Below are 17793 nucleotides of genomic sequence, written 5' to 3' on the forward strand. Positions count from 1 at the left end.
GCGCTCTGCTTCTCTGTTTTTGCGCAGCGCCCTCATTCTGCCAACCAATCGCTGAGGAGCACCACCCACCGAGCCACGGCTAATTGGCCAAACTGGCCGTCAAGCAGGCGCGTCACGCAGCAACTATGCCGGGCGGGATAGAACCCGCGCCCAGGCTTCTGGAGTGAGTGTGAGTGTGAGAGCGAGAACCGCCCCGCAGGTCCCGAGGCGCTGGCTGGGGACTCGGCCGCGGAAAGTTCCCAGTCCCCAGCCGCAGGTAATCAAGAGGGAATAGAGAGGTTTCCCTGTTTGCATCAGCAAATGCGAAAACATAATAGCAGTAGAGGTATCCTCTCCCAGGAGCGGGGTTTCCAATGACGCTAACGTTCTTTTTCCTTTGAGGTGTTTTCCTTGCGACTGATGGTGGAAATAAGTCTCCGGGACAGGAAAAAGTTGCAGAGGGGTCACTTACTGGCAGGGCGGAGATTAGCAGGACATTTTAAAAATGCGTATGATATGGCTTGTGCCAAACTAAATGTGAGGGTCTGAAGGGGTCATGTGAAAAGGGGTGAAGCAGTTGGAATATGTAGTGGAGGTGGGTCCTGTGGAAAGCCGTGGGATTCACGCCCAGAGATGGGGGCTAGCGGCTCTTAGAGACGTGCTACCTCTTCCCTTCCTAAACGAATATTTACAATATTCTTACCAAATAGAATTCGGTTGGGGACTGGTTTGAGCGTTTTGATCAATGACCGAGGAGTTTCTTTTGAGCTCTGCTTTCGAGACAGCGGTCCTAAGCCAGACTCTCTGGCGTCGGGCACTGAACCCCTCCCGCAGCTGCAAGGCACCTCGGGTATCCCTGCGCTTCCCACTGCCAAGTGCAACGCGGCGGCGGCGCGTTGGGGTCTTTTCTGCTTTTTACTGATGTTTGGAGATTACCCCTCCCCTCCGCCCTTTGCTAGACCAGCTTGGGGCAAGACCAGATTGTTGTCCAGCTTGGGGCAAGACCGCTGGAAGAGGGCAGCCAGGAGGCCGTTTCCGCGGGCGGGGGTAAGAGTGAGTGCGTGGGTGGGGGCCGTGTACACGCCGGGCCGAGTGTGTGCCGCTGCGGGTATCTGCAAAAGCGCTTGTACATTCACGAGGCTCGCATCTATGTACTGGGCACAGCTCTATGTAAACCCCAACTGAGCCTCCTCCACGTACCCTCCCAGGTACCGAAGGATGCGCTTGACATGGTCTGAGTGCTCACTCTGAAGGCGCCGGGGCAAAGCGGCGCGTCCGGGCACCCAGTTCTTTTGAAGTTAAAATACAACGCGAACTCTCCAGTGCTAGACAGTGGATTGAATGTTAATTCTGCAAGAAAAAATTTTAAACGTAATTTTATATTAATTAAATAATGGGCTGTAGTGGAGTTGTTTATCCATCCAAAGCAGCCCCAGTTCAGTTTCCTCCTAATGCCACAAGATAGGAAGGTCCCTTGGGGCTTCCTGGTAATGAATGACCCGAGAGTACCACCACCACAACCTGAGGGAAAAGGAGAGTCGTTTCCCTGACCACGAGGTACGTTGCTATTCCATACTGGCAGGGAATTAAGGAGGGCGAGTGTTGTGATTAGAGACTGAGGCATGCCCCTGCGGGTCCAGCGAGTGCATGTCTACAGCTCTAGCCCCCCACCCCCCTTTGCTCTTTCATGGAGCTTGGTTCTGCCTTTGAGCGGTTAGAAGGAAAGGATGCCAGCAAAAATGGCTAATCCTTTTCCAGCTGCAGTAAATTGACGACTGGCCAAAGCCAAGCGAAAACCGCTGCAGTTAAAATGATTTTAGCTTACGTCTGCGGCTGAGAATGGAGCGGCAGTTTATAAAAGGACCTGTGGATCAATGAAAAGGAGATTATAGTGTATCTGAATATTAATTACGACATTGTATCTGTACTTTCTACCCCTCCTCCCTTCCCTGATTTTTCTTTAGATCTACAGGATTGAAATGAAATGTTTTGAGGTCTTCAAGCTGACTCAGGATCCTGGAGTATTTTTAAAATGACGGTAATTTTCTAATGTTTAATTTGTATATACGGAAGCACTTGTGTGTGTGCGCGTGTGCGCGCGTGTTTGCGTGTGAGAAACATGCGGCTGAATGACAATGCAGATCCTGAAATTGTTTGGGGCAGAGGGTTTGTGCTCTCAAAATGTAGATGAAGTTTGAGCAGACTTTGGACACTCGCTGAGAGCCAGAGAGCTTCCAGAGGTGTAGATGAGAGCTTGGAGAGATGGCCAGATTTGCCTGTAAATAATCACTACATCCACTGTAACACTTCAGCTGCATTTTTTTTTTTTTTTTTTTTTTTTTGGTGGCAGTGTATTTGAAAGGGGAACGCTCTCCACAAACGTGGGTTACAGGCGTCTCCTAGCGGCGAAAGCAGCACAGGGCAAGCCAATGCATTTTGCTCGGGAGCTCTCGTTCGTCAGGACTCGCCTGTTGGGGGCTCTGCAGGCTTTCTTGGGTCTCAGAGGCCTGCATCCGCGCCGGCGACGCCGTCCCGGGTCCTCTAGAGGTCTCGCCTCTCTGACTTCTAGTCTCCAAGGCGCCCTGATCTCGGCGGGGTGAAGACGGGGTCTTCCTTCTGGCAGAGCTGACTTGAATCCCGCGGTCCGCCTTCCTCTAAGTAGCTCCAGCCAACAGCAATTCGAGAGCATTTTGTCCCGGGCCAAGATTCAAATATTGGCATTAACAGCCATCTCTGCCTCCTTACTCTGATACCATTAAAGAGCCCCACCCCGTCACCCAGGAAACACAATACTTTAAATCTGACATTTAAAAATGTCTCAAAAGTGTAACCTGTGTACTTTCTTCCTTGCTGTATCAAGCAGATTTTTTTCCCCTCTCCTTTTCCTTTTTCACTTGTCCTTCGGCGCACCCCAGAATTTAGTGAGGCCATGATTACATAAATAACAGTCTCTGTGGTGAGATCGACGATTTCTTTGAAGTGCAGAATTTCTTGCAATGTAGCAAGATCGAATCCACTGGGAGAAGCAAGCATGCCTTAGCAACCCAACGCTCTCTTCACCCCACGCCCCCTCTAGGAACACCAACCATCTGGCCAAAACGAAGTGTATCCTAAAACATGAGGGAAGTAGGTATTTTTTATTTGGAGGGAGGGTTATCAAAATTAATTTTCATGAAAGTCCTGGTTGGCATGTGAGTGATAATGCACCCTCGTTTATTTCATTCTCCTCAAAGGGCAGCAGCAGGAGAGGGCACGCAAAGGATCTCAAAAATGGTTTTATAGATACACGGTTACAAACTTTGAAACTAGCTAATCTTGCTGCTTTTTTCCCTGCCCTTTTCTGGAAAATGTGGGAGGGAAACAAGTTTGTTAACCAGTGTTTGGATAAATGAGTGTTTGCAGTGATTTAACTTGACTTGAAGGCAATTTGTTTCTAAATCCTCTTATTATTGCAGTGTGCCCAGAGCTTTAAGAGAGTTTTTTTTTTTTTTAAAGAAATGGAAGAAAAAAAATCAAATTATCAATAAGGAGTCTTTCGACACCAGGCCCTGATAGGGTTGAGCTGGATGGTGACTAGCACTTGTCATTCCCAGCAAGCACAATGCAGAGAGCAAATGCAAAGGACCTGGACTGTATTGCATCTCTTATAGGTAATCGTGAAATCAGTCTGCTTATAGTAGTGTAACCTAACTTAAGAGGTGAGAAGGCAAGGCTTTGGAACGAATGCCTGTTTTGTTTTTTTTTTCCTCTACAGTAGAATGAGTGTTGACTAGAGTTTCTGGGAAAGATTCAGTAAGCATTCAAGTAACTCTGGTTACTGTGTTGTAATCCTTTGAACCCAGAAGAGAACAAACCAACCCATGTTTTGGTGGCTGAGAATACTTAGCTATTAAGTGTTACTTGATATTCAAAGTAGAGTGGTTCTCCATTTTGTTTAACCTTGTTAATACTGGTGTGGCTTCATATTTCAGTGTCTTTTCAGTTATCAGACAGGGCCAGCGTTTTGTTAAACTCTAAACAGTGAATTAAAAGCACTGATGAGCTGAAGCAGCCCTCTAATGCAAAATGACAAATTGCACTTAAGCAATACATGAACAAGAAAATGATTTATGGATTTTTACAATGGTCTGAGCAAGTGAAAGCAACATGAATTATACATCCTAATGCTCACAATAACATTTTCTAATAATACTGTTTCAGTTCAGATGCTATACTTTTATCCTTTCTATGAGAGATATTGATCAATACAAACTCCAGGAGTATTTTTAAATTAATGATGTTTGGTACTGGTTCCACATATACATATTTTTCTTGAATATGAGGTGGGGGATCAACATTGCACACACTAACATTCTTGTTAGCACCTTCACATGTTGTGTCTTTTAGTGATGAATAGGTAGTGTTTTGGAAACTTGTGTTTTGTTCCACACCTTCTTTCAGAATGTGAACAAAGAGATTTGATTTAGGATGACAGTCTTTATTACATCATGACCTGCTTTTCTGAAAATGAAAATGCATTACCTCATTTTACCTTTTTAAAAATTTCTTTGGATATTGAAAAAAGTGATTTCTCCAAAATGTCTCTTATCCTCTTCTTATTGGCTTATCCTGTTTTGTTTCAGAACATTGCTTAATTCTTGAGTGTGTTAAAGACACACCTGAGTTAGTAAAAGGGTACTGTGCCTTAGTTTTTGGTTTTTTTTTTTTTTGATATTAGTAGAAAAAAATAGATCTTATGGCTGTCTTAAATTACAGAAAAAAAACTCAATCAGATAAAATTTTGAATGGGGGCTTGTTTGTTGAGTCTGAAAAAATATCTAGTTACTTCTGTGTTATGATAAGTGATTACTCCTAGCATTTTTATTTAACCATTTACGGCATATATAACTAACTATTTTAAGGTATGTGTAGAATTTAAGTGAAGACATTGTCTTTGATGTATTGCATATGAAACCACAGGAAACTTCTAATTACCCAGAGGCCTAGAGTCACATTATTAGGCTTAATCTTAATTATCCAAGTTTATTTTAAAAAAGAAAAAGAAAAAGAAAAAAAAAGAATCTCAGTTTCTGCTTTTGACAGCATTAATAATTACTCTTACTGAAGATTACTGAAATCAATGATGTGATTAGGATTGTAAATAAGAACGACAAGACATCACATTTAAAAAGTAAAGCCAGCTGCTTTGCTAACAGGGATGTTGCGTGGGTTTTACTGATGGGACCCAAAGGTAGAAATGAAGCTGTAAACATTATGGTTGATACAGAACAATTTCAAAAATTAATTGCAAGCTCTAAATGTATATGAATAAGAGAAAAGGTGTCTCTCTTTTTCTCTTTTTCCTTCCCCAGTGGGTTTGCTTCCTATTTGACAGTGATACAGTCAGCATAATACTAGTGTTTGTCTGGCAGGTATAACTTGTTTTCTTAAGGAGAAGCCCCTTGATTTTATGAATATGGAATGAGATTACTCAGATTGTGATTAGGGTTACAAGTCATAGCCTTATTTTCTGAAGGGTCTGAAACCGTTACTGGAGACTAGCACCACAGAAAGAAAGAAAGAATCTCAAACTGTAGTTTGAGAATTACATTAGCAATTAGAATTACAATGGTAAAACAGAACAAATTTCAGTTAAAAAAAGTATCTTTCAGTTTGGCTGGCTGGTTAGTATAACTCTGAATGAAACGATTTCTGTGATGTTTTATTTAAATGAGCTTGGTAATGCTGTACTGTAAAATGCTTTATTTTATTGCAGTTTCTTTTCTTTTTCTTTTTTTTTTTTTGTGAAAGTGACTAATGGTTTTTAAAAAGCCAATATATGACAAACATTCTTAGATAAGTTACAGTCCGTTTCCCCCCCCGCCCATGTCTACAGGTAATATCATCCCAGCATTACAGATAAGGATAGGAAGGATGCTCAGAATTTAAGTAACTCACCAAATTAATACAGGCCTTCTGATGCTCAGATTGAGGCTCATTTTACTATATTATGAAGTTTCTCCCTAGACTGGATTTACTTAGAAGGTAAAAAAAAAAAAAAAAAAAAAATGAATTAGTAAAGATGGAGTTCATTCAGATTTTGTACTAATAGGAGTAGTGGTTTTATACTAATCAATATGGCTGGCACATCACTGAGTTGAGCTATGGAGGAATGTATAAATATATTTGAGGAGGTGTTTTTTTGTTTGCTTTGTTTTTGTTGTTTGTTTTTAGGTTTTGTCAGGAAATCAAAACTTGAGTATGGTTTCTTACAAGTGAAAGAGATTACAAAACATCCATCTCTTCTCTTTCTCATGCAGAAGTGCCTGGCATAGGATTGATAGATTTTAATGACTGAAAATGGAAATTGATAAAACAAACATGTTCAAAAAGAAGACGCCTCTGCTTCATCCATTCCCAAAAAGCACTGTGTTGATCATAGGTCTAAGAAGTATTGCCTTGTTCACTTAGTTTTTTAAAATCTAGGAAAAATTAAGAAGTGCACCCACTTTACAAGGTAAATACTAGTGTTTTTTGGTATGTATTTCTGAACTGGTCTTTAAAAGGTAAACTGTTTGGTTAAGCAGAATTTCAACTACCATTTTATACTCATTTCTTCAATGCTGCTTAGAAAAGATAGTTTTAATTGGAAATTCCTAAAAATTAATTAAATTTATTTTACAGTCTTGTGCCAGCAGGAAATGAAAGGAAATGACTTAAGAATAATTTTAAATGTGGAAGGAAATAACCAGAGGATGATGACTATGAAATCTTACTTATTTACTGTAAGTAAAATAAGTATTGTTATTTTCATATTAAGTGCTGACAGGAAAATACCATATTTCTTCTAGGTGGGTGCCCAGTAATGGAGAATATGTGTAATGTGGGCCCTATAAGGTAGGTTCTAGATTTTGCTCATTTCTGAAAGTACCCAACTGTGGCAGGTGATGATACCATAACTTATGAAGAATTAAAACTAATTGGGTTCAAATCCCCACTTCTCCAAATATGTGAACTTGGCCAAATTACTTAACTTACTTGAAACACTGTCAAAGTGGCTTAAACACTCCAAACATCTGTCAAAATATGAGCATATATTGACCTTGTTGAGTCATTGTGAAGCTTAAACTGAACTGACAGATGTAAAATTCTTAGCCAAGAGTAGACTTTCAGCAGATATTAACTATTATTAGAGCAAGATGTTTTGAGTAAGATATTTCAAATAAGTCCTTAAATAAGATATTTATTGAGAATAATCAGTATTGTTTTTCCTGGTGATTCTGTTTTCTTCATGAAACACAAGCTAAAGTATTTCCTTTGAGGATAGTTTTAAATTGTCCTTATTTGGCAGAAAATTATTACTTTAAAGAGCATGCAAATAATAAATGAAGACTAATCAAATTTTAATTAAGCATCAAAACATAAAAATCAATGAGCTTTTTAAATCATCAGATTGTTTTAACACTTTTGTTTTCTTTCTTCTAGATAACTTTAAATTTTCTCTGTTTTAATTTATATGATAGAAATGATGTGTAGATTTTTTTCTTGGCTGCACCCATGGCATGTGGGAGTTCCCAGGCCAGGGATGGAATTTGCACTGCAGCTGTGGCCTGTGCCACAGCTGTGGGGCAACTCCAGATCCTTAATCCACTGTGCCATACAGGAATTCCCTGATGTGTAGATATATTTAAAAAATCATTTTGGTAAAAAAATGGCTTTCCATTATAAAATACTGTTTTTTATTTCTGTATTTTATCATAACTTGAGGATTTAAGAATCTTATTTGATATATTTACTGTTTTTCCTCCAACTCCTTGATAAACTCCTTTTTTTTTTTTTTTTTTTTCCTTTCAGGGCCTTACCTGCGGCATATGGAAGTTCCCAGGCTAGGGGTCGAATCAGAGCTACAGCTGCTGGCCTACACCAAAGCAACAGAAATTGCTGGATCCCAGCTGTCTGCGACCTATACCATTGCTCATGGCAATGTTGGATCCCCAACCCACTGAGCTAGTCCAGGGATCTAACCCATGTCCTCATGGATACGAGTCAGATTCATTTCCACTGTGTCACAATGGGAACTCCCCCTTGATGTAAAGTCTTAATACCTACTATGGTATTTATTCATGCTAATGAGTACTAAAATTCTCAAAATTAAAAACAAATTGGTGGAGTTCCTGTTGTGGCCCAGTGGAAATAAATCCAACTAGTTTCCATGAGGATTCGGGTTAGATCCTGGCTTCACTTAGTGGGTTGGGGATCTGGCATTGCTCTGAGCTATGGTGTAGGTCAAAGATGCAGCTCAGATCCTGAGTTGCTGTGGCTGTGGTACTGGCCGGCAACTGTAGCACGTATTTGACCCCTAGCCTGGGAACCTCCATATGCCGGGGATGTGGGCTTAAAAAAAACAGAAATAAAAACAAACAAATGAAAAAACAAATTGGTGAAAACCACTTAGAATGAATTTATTAGAATGACCATTCTGAGCCTTAAGCCTCAATTGTGTTTGACTTTCTCTTCTCAGCATTCTCCTCTTTGCTATATTTCTGTCTAGCATTTCTGTTACTAGTATTCTCCCTAGTAACTTCTTATACTTTTAGGAACAAAAACATTCATTGGTACTGTTATAATAGGAGTACAGCCTTGGGGACACTGAAAGCATGGGAAAGAAATGTAAATCATAGGTACGTTTCTCCAGGATTCAGATTAAATTAATTAATAAAGAATATGCATGAAATGTTTAAGTGAATTTATTAAACAGCATGGAAAATAAATTTAAACATATAATGGCTATGAATGCTGAATGTATGGGGAGTAAAGAAAAGACTAGTCATTTAAGCAAAGGTTTCTAGAAAAGGGAAGTTTGTGTTTTGATTTCAGAGGCAACAGTGGAGTTCCCGTCGTGGCGCAGTGGTTAACGAATCCGACTAGGAACCACGAGGTTGCGGGTTCGGTCCCTGCCCTTGCTCAGTGGGTTAATGATCCGGTGTTGCCGTGAGCTGTGGTGTAGGTTGCAGACGCGGCTCGGATCCCGCGTTGCTGTGGCTCTGGCGTAGGCCGGTGGCTACAGCTCCGATTCAACCCCTAACCTGGGAACCTCCATATGCCGAGGGAGCGGCCCAAGAAATAGCAACAACAACAACAACAAAACAACAACAAAAAAGACAAAAGACAAAAAAAAAAAAACCAAAAATCAAAGGCAACAGTACTACAGATTAGTTAAAAAGTAACATCTGAAACAGATTAGAGGAACTTGCACTGTAAAGAACTGAAAACAGTGATAACAAAAAGCTTTTCTACAGAGATCATAAAAACAGCAAATTAAACTTTTCAGTTACAGGCCAATGACTTTGGACCCAGCTACTCAAATATATGATGCCAGGAAGCTTCAGTTTTGTTTCATTGGGTTTATTCCTCCCCAGCTCCATCCACAAGAAATTGGCCAAATGTAGGGTCAGCAGAGATGGGCGAGATCCTTTTTTAGCATTGACACCTGAGTAATGTTTTTGGTGTGGATTGGGCTAATAGCCAATATGCAGCCTTAGAATTATGATAAAACCTAATATTATTTCTTATTCATTAGTGTGTATACACACAAACACACATATATAAGAATCTTGGCAACTGCTTGTAATTTAATGGTGAAGTGATGATGGCTGATTTTCTCAATGTATGTTTTAACATCTTGTCTGGTTAGAACTCCCTAACCAAGTATCTAATTTAACAAGAACATATTTTCATCCTGCTGAGCAGAATAAAGGAGAGAAGTATTATTTAAGCCCAATAAACCTAACAAGCATTGAGCTGAATGGTCATATTTTTGATAGATTTTGTTGGCTGCATAACTAGTTCCTAATGAAGATGTGCTGACCAAATGAATGAAGGGTTGATTTTTTAACTTTCCTCTAGTATACATCTTAAAAAATATTTCTAAGATATTGTACTCAATTCCACAGGCTATATTTTTAATAATCTGGGTTGAGAAAGGTCTTTTTAAGTTGTTTATTTCAAAGAAACCTTGCTTAAAATGGCAAATCCACTGTACATGACAAGTTTGTTCAAAACATTTTATCTCTTCCTTGCAACTCATGAAATGCATTCCTTCTGCCTCCAAAGGACTACTACTCAGACATGTCACCTTATAATATTGTTTTCTAATTTTCATCTTATATCATATACAATGTTGACTGTGTAACTAAGTGCAATGGCTAGTATTCTGAATTGTTTTACTCCTTTAATAAGGTCAAGATGACAAACTAAGAAGGAGTCCTTTGTGATTAGAATGTTAGATGTTAAAGGTAAATATGGCTGATATGGGAGTACATTTGCTGCCTTAGGTAGAATCAGGAGATTTTTTTTCTATTATTTTAATTTTTTTTTGTCTTTTGTCTTTTCAGGGCCACACCTGTGGCACATGGAGGTTCCCAGGCTAGGGTCTAATCAGAGCTACAGCTGCCAGCCTACACCAGAGCCACAGCAACTCGAGATCCGAGCCACATCTGCAACCTAACCATGGCTCACAGCAACACCGGATCCTTAACCCAGTGAGCAAGGGCAGGGACTGAACCTGCAACCTCATGGTTCCTAGTCTGATTCGCTTCTGTTGCACCCCATGACGGGAACTCCCTGAGATATTATAATTTAGAAGTGCTTCAGGGTTAAGTTCAAAACAAAAGTTGATTGACTTGATAGATTCAAAGCAATGTCCTGAATTTTAAGCCAGAGGGGACACTGTCTTGCATCTAGCTTCTCTGTTCAGTCTCCTGAAATGAATGAATGTCAGATCAACAAAGGCTATTGATTATCAGAGTATACATATATTTTCCTTTCTTATTATCCAGCTCCTTTTTACATAACTGATGGACCCATACTATTTGTAGTTTATAGGTTAACGGAGTTTATAAATAATTCTGCAGTTAGGGTGGCAATTATTTTGTACATGCAGGATTAAGAGTAATCTGAGAGGTTTTTCACAAGCTAATACAACTGGGATAAGTTGACCAGAATGAAAAGGTTTAAACATAACTCTATACACACAGGTTTACACATGTAAGAGAAAAAAAAAAAGGTGCAGTAGATAAAACTATGGTTTTGGTATAAGAAAATATATAGGGGTTCCTGTCGTGGCTCAGTGGTTAACAAACCCAACCAGCATCCATGAGGATGCAGGTTCGAACCCTGGCCTCCCTCAGTGGGTTAAGGATCCAGCATTGCTGTGAGCTGTGCTGTAGGTCGCAGATGCGCATGGGATCCCGCCTTGCTGTGGCTTAGGTGGTGGGCTACAGCTCCGACTGGACCCCCTAGTATGGGAACCTCCAAATGCTGTGGGGGAGGCCCTAAAAAAAAAAAAAAAAAAAGAAAGAAAAAATACACAAACATCAGTGAAACAGAAGAGTTCTAAGTTGAATGATACTATATGTTTGATATACAGTGGAAAAGTTCCATGTCTGTTGTGCAAGAAAAGGCTTAATTTTTCATCTTACACAATATACAAATAATGAACTCCAGATGGATTGGAGCATTAATTCAAAATGTAAAACTCTGTAATAACTACATCTATAGTAGTATCTGTCAGCCTAAATAAAGAGGTAAACTGAGGCAAGCTAGAATTACCAGAAATTGAGGTTATTCGGTGAATAGCAGACAAATTAACAATTAGGAAATGCAAACTTCAGCAACCCACCCGCTATTCTGTTGAGAGACTGCAGCAGGGCGAATTAAAGAGCCAGTGGTTCAAAGAGCGGGCGTCCCACCAGAGTCCAAGCAGCAAGTTCATTGGCTTGTGGAGCAGGATTGATGGCGGCCGTTCATTGGTCAGAAGATAAGGTTCCACGTGACTTAAGGCGTTTACAGGAAGTCAGGCTCTCAGGTCTGTTTTCCTGAGGCCATGTTCCTGTGATTCACCTTTTCGTTACCAGCTGTTCCGTTGGAGAAGGAAATCCTTTTACGTATGGAATATTTACGTCACTCCGGATGGGTTTCGTAAAAGGACTTAATATTAAGTTGTGTTCAGGTCTACTCCAGGAGGCTGTAAAAAAAATTTCCCCAAACAGAAATAGCTGAAGGACAGCAAAAGTGGGACGCTTTTCCTGCGCTGCAAGGCACTCAGGTGGAGAGCAATCACCTGGGAGCTACTCTTAGGTAGCCTCTGTCAAAGGAAACCAGTGATCACGGCAACAGGTGAAGATTCTAGAAGGGGAAATGGAGGTTTGAAAGTTCGGGACCTGTGTTTTGCCAGGTGAGTCTCTTTTGACATGTGTGAAAATTAAGAGGGAATTAAGATTGTTAGCCTTTCTATACCAATAGCCTTTCTATTTTTCATTACCAGGATTTTAAAAAAATACCTGCATGGGAGCATGAGATCTGATTCATAGGTTAGAGACTGTAACAATATAACAGGAACTCCTTTATTTATTCCTGTGCTCTTAAATTTTGCCCACATTTAAAAAGAGTTTTAGACGTAGAGGCAAAAATGTTACCGTTACAGTTTTATTTCAGCTTTAATAATTATGAATAAAATGAATAAAGGAAAAAATAAATACTGTGGTATTTAAGGACATTTTAAATATGCTGTTGCTGTCTTGAATTGCGGATGGTACACAGTTGCTGCTGAGATTTTAGTGTATTCAGTAACATTTGTGAATTTCCTTCTTTTATCTGAGAAGAATGTGTTATATTTTAGTGAATTATAGGTGGCAGTATACACAGCTAAATTCTATGTTTTATTGCAGCTATATAGAAAAATTTCAGTTGGTTGTTTTATATTTAAGCTTTTTGTCATTTTAGTCTCCATGTTAAACCCTGCTCCTTTTTGTTGTTGATATAAGAACATAAAACTCTTTTAGATAAGAGAGTGCTCTTGTGAAGTATATTAAGTATCAGGTTATTCTGAAACATTGCTAGGAAGTTTTATTTATTTTTTTAATGATACTAAATGAAGATACATTAGAAAGAGTATAAATAATATCTTCTAACAGCTCACTTAATATTAAAATCAAAATTTTAAATCTGAAAAGTTTCTTATAATTTTATCCCTAAACAACGACAGAGAAATTTTTATTGTCTCTTTACATTTACTATTTTAAAAGTTAGAAGCAAATGTGCTCTGATTGCTAAGTTGTAAAATTGCAATACTTTCTTGATCCCTATCTTTGAGAATGTTAAATACAAAACTGGTATTCTTTATGCTGTTATCTCCTCTGAAAGCATTACATTCATGAAAATAGCAATAAAATTATGAAGGAGCAAAATAGAATACATTTTAATTTGGTGATTGGTAGGTCATAATGTGGCATCTCATTGAAAATTGGAAAGTTAGGAATTACAGCAGTCCATTGAGTCCATTCCTTCCAGAGACTTTCACACAGTGCATCCAGGGTTTCCTGAAGGTTATCCGGAGACAAGGGTAGGGGGTGGCAAGAGGAGGGCAGGGACAATGGAAGTGAGAGCCTAAAAGGCAAGTAGGTCTGGCTCTGGTGCCCTGTAGTTTTCCTGTTGTTTTGATTTAGTTATTGAACTTTGTGAACTGTCACACCTCTTTCCCTTTTAAACTGAGATCCTTTTACATAATCCACGTTCTTCAGGTGCAGAGGAGAAAACAGAGCTGAATAGACTCAGAAACTTAGCCAGAGTCAAGGCAGTAATTATCAGTGTAGGGGTGGCATTATACATTACTACCAGGACTAAGTAAGCAGTACAAACTTTGTATTTATGTTTTCTCCAGTATTTGTTGTTTGTTGGCTTTGTCCTCTTTGCCACCACTATTTGTTTATTCATCTTAATGCACTCAATTACTTTGCAATTATTGGCCCATATGTAGCTTATAATTTTCAAATAGATGTGCTTGCTCACAAATGTTCACATTACTGCTGGCCAACTGTTTTAGGATCATTTGGTTCTCTCAAGCTGATATATAAGCATGGTTAATTCTAATATGAAATAAGCAGAGTTAAAGAAATTTAGATAGGAACTACTTCTTCAGATTTTATTCCTGTTCTTTTTTTCAAGGTCAGTAAGATAAATTCTCTAAACTTGAATGTTTTTTAAAGTACTTTCCAACGAAATTTATTGTTTTTTGATGAGATATAAGTTCTTCAAAAGCTCATAAGCATTTGAAGTTTAAAATAGGCATAAACCTGTAGAAATCCAAGGAGACATTGGCTAAATGTATTAAGCTAAGTTCATCTTTTAAATAAAGCAAAGCAATGAAAAATCTTTTAAAATAGGAGATTAACCCAAGGTCTCCTTTTGGGGTTGGAGAAATGCAATGGGCCCCAGTTTTAACCTCCCTAATTTTATTATTATTTTTAAAAACCTTTTTAGGGCCGCACCTGTGGCACATGGCAGTCCCAGGCTAGGCGTCTAATCTGAGCTGCAGCTGCTGGCCTATGACTAGCCACAGCAACACCATATCCAAGCCACATCTGTAGCCTACACTGCAGGGCACGCATGGTGGCAACACTGGATCTTTAACCCACTGAGCAAGGCTAGGGATTGAACTCGTGTCTTTATGGATGCTAGTGGGGTTCATTACTGCTGAGCCACAGTGGGAACTCCTATCCTCCCTAATTTTAAATAATACAATCTCTTGGATAACTTCTGAGTGAAATAGCATGCAAGTTAAGAATGAGTATATTTTCACCTGAAACAAAGACTATGCTTATAGATAACACAATCCTACTGGATAGCTCCCTAACAAGTTTTTGAAAATATATTGGTTGAATTTCAGTCCTTCTCACTATTGATGCTTTAGGTTTAATAAAAATATAAACATTTTGCAAGATGTGAATATTTCAATATAAGTACAGCTGACTTAGTTTGCATATTTGCTAGGGCCTGGGGTGGAAAAATGATCATTTCCTTAGGTTTGGCTTGCATATATTTATGCTATAATCTAGGTTTTAGACCCTTTACTTTTGTGAACACATGTTTATTAAATGTAGGGCCCTCCAGAAGCTTATAGTGCACCATGTAACTTGAATTTGAAATGAAAAATGGCAAGACATTTTGGTTGATTTAATTAATTCATTTGTTGACTCAAGAAATACATTTGAGGAGTTCCCATCATGGCTCAGCGGAAATGAATCTGACTAGTATCCATGAAGACACAGGTTCAATTCCTGGTCTCGCTCAGTGGGTTAAGGATCTGGCGTTGCTGTGAGCCGTGGTGTAGGTTGCAGACACGGCTTGGATCCCACGTTGGTGGTGTCGGCCAGCATCTGTAGCTCTGATTCGATCACTACCCTGGGAACTTCCATATGTCACAGGTGCAGCCCTAAAAAAAAAAAAAAAAAAAAAGAAATACATTTGAGAACCAAGGTTCTTGGAATACATTACAAATAAAATAGACAAATTCTCACCTTTGTGTGCATGAGTGCGTGTGTATGTGTTAAGTAAATAATCTGGTATGTTAGAAGGTGAAAAGTATCATGGAGAATAGGAAAAGTAGAACAAGTTACAAGGATCTCTTAATTTAAAATTAAGTACTTTTTTCCTCTGAAATTTGTGAAGATAATAGAACTTAGACATGAAGCAGAGTGGGTTATTAGTTAGTGACTGGTTGTCTTGCCATGAGAAGAGAAAACAAGAACTTTAGATGTTCTTTTTAAAGATTTCCTTCAGGAGTTGCTTTAAAGTAGATTTCTCATTAGCCACTAAATTAAATGTTTTCCCACTAGGCAATTTTCTCCTAACACAAAATTAGTGGGAGAACCACTAAAACAACTCTGTCATTTAATGACAAGAACGTAAAGGGATGTCTACATGGGATGAGAGTAGGTTTCCATTTTTTGATAGTTGCTTTTTTTGTTTTTTCCCACTGGAAACATATTTAAGAATGTATTGGTAGAGGGAGAACTTTGGTTCAGGTATTAAGTCCCCAGCAGGAGACTTTAGAACAATTTGTTGGTTGCGTCAACAAAACCCTTACTTTCCATGGGGAATAGTTAATAATAACAACAAAGAAATTAAAAGCACAGACTGTCACTTGAATAAGTAAATTTCACATGGAAACTTGTGACAAAAAAATTTCTCAAATTTGACTGCTTTGGGAGCCTTCCTTCATTGTCATTTGTGAAAATATGACTTGCATTCAACATGTTGGGAACATGCTTAAACATACTAAAGGTCAATCTGATAGACTCTTCTAGAATGTGTTATCTGCCAATGGTATAGGTGTGCTGCCTGCACACACTTCATGAGATTATTCTCAGCTCATTCAGTTAGATAATTGCACTAGCAGTGGTTTTAGAAAAAGTCATATCCTCTGCCCATGTAAAATCTGTAATTACCAAATGCTCTTTCTTGTAGTGCTCTGGAGGATTTTCTCCTGCTAAAATGTCATTGATTTTTACCAGTATGCCCATCTCCCAAGCTTATTTATTTGCTTACTAATTTCACACATGTATTTACTCATTTAAAAAAATGAAATAACTTTTGTTTCCTTTATGTTGGGACGTTCCACTAAGTACTTAAAGAAAATTTTTCTGTATAAAAATGCTTTCATATAAAGGTGGGATGGTGTTATGGCTAATCTCAGTATCCAATTTGAATACCACTAGTTCTTTCTGTGTTACAGCTGTAGAAACATTAAGCAAGGAGAGATGGATAACAGTGAAGTCATAGATAGAAGTGTCAGTAGGTTTGGAAACAAATAGAAACTGGATTAATTCACTTAAGTGCTGTAGGTGTGATATTCATAATGATGGCAAAGAGAAAAGGTGAAATGTTTTTCCCTATACTCCTTTTAATAAAGCAGAGACATTTTTAATACATTTCAGAAGTATTTAAATACAGTGGTCCTTTATATAAAGTCAGTAATATATTATTGATAATAATTACTTACATTTACATATTTAAGTAGTTTGCAAAGTCTTAAGAGTTCCTTTATAAAGAAAATTGTGTGGATAATTTTGTTTTTAGGCATGTATGGATAAGTTATACCATTGCAGATTTTATTCAATCTATTTTTTAATTGTTCCATGTATATTTAGCTTACTGCTCTGCTGCAAACCTGTTTGCTTTCTGCAAAGAATTTCCTATACTTTAGAGAGTTGCAGTGCAATTAATGAGTATATTTATAATCATTCTAAATGCTCAATGTATGATGTGTAAATCACTCTTCTACCTACATACGAGTTCTACTTTAGTACTAATCACGTGGAATTATCTTACACATATTGGTGGATGTCTCGTTTCTAACTTAATTTCATCCCATAGAGTTGGAATTATGTTTTATTTTCTTCAGTTTTATATCTTAGCTTCTAGAGAATGATTGTGAAATTTCATGTAATTCTTTTCTGGGAGAAATGAAAGTAATTAAGAAGCTCCAAAGGTACCTATTTAATTAGCCTACTTGTATCCTCAGAAGAATCTTTAGTTGTAAAAAGTCTGAGGGAGCTTGCCCTTACTTAATTGAATCAGAACATTTTTCACATTTTGGATTTCTCCCCACTCATTTGGTTTAGCTCTCTTTTCCAGAATGACTCACCAGAAATTCTGGACTGTGTAGTTTCTTCTAAGTAATATTTTGTTGAAGCCTATAAATCTATGGTTAAATCTAAGATCAATATCAATCCTGTTTCGTTACCAGGAAGGCACTGAATGCATCTTTATGATAAGTATGCAAATTTGAAAATTTATCTCATTGATCTTTAAGAGTAAAGAATTTAATATGCTGACATCTACTGAACAGTTCAAATGCAGTTTGAGAGCTGCTTAATCTTCTTTTCATGCGAATGTTGCTAAACCACAGGTATGGAGAGCTTGGCTCACAGATAGATTCTTCCTTCCCTGGATAATTGTAGTATTTACTGAGATGAACTTTTATCTGTTTCAGCT

The 17793-nt window shown here is 38.4% G+C and overlaps 1 long non-coding RNA gene across 3 annotated transcripts in view; it reads left to right on the forward strand.

The window, feature by feature from the left end:
• The window catches only part of LOC106504727, a 231836-nt gene continuing 214154 nt past the window's right edge, over nt 112–17793 (forward strand). The window contains exons 1-5 of one of the 3 annotated variants that reach the window (XR_002346795.1): nt 112–256; nt 1944–2017; nt 3475–3629; nt 6279–6475; nt 6643–6743. This is a non-coding gene — a long non-coding RNA (uncharacterized LOC106504727). Of the gene's footprint in view, nt 257–1943; nt 2018–3474; nt 3630–6278; nt 6476–6642; nt 7531–17793 lie in introns of those variants that run through there. The other 2 variants (XR_002346794.1, XR_002346796.1) reach the window with 2 other exon arrangements.

This window comes from Sus scrofa, chromosome 8, assembly GCF_000003025.6.
Source record: "Sus scrofa isolate TJ Tabasco breed Duroc chromosome 8, Sscrofa11.1, whole genome shotgun sequence".
NCBI lineage: Eukaryota > Metazoa > Chordata > Mammalia > Artiodactyla > Suidae > Sus > Sus scrofa.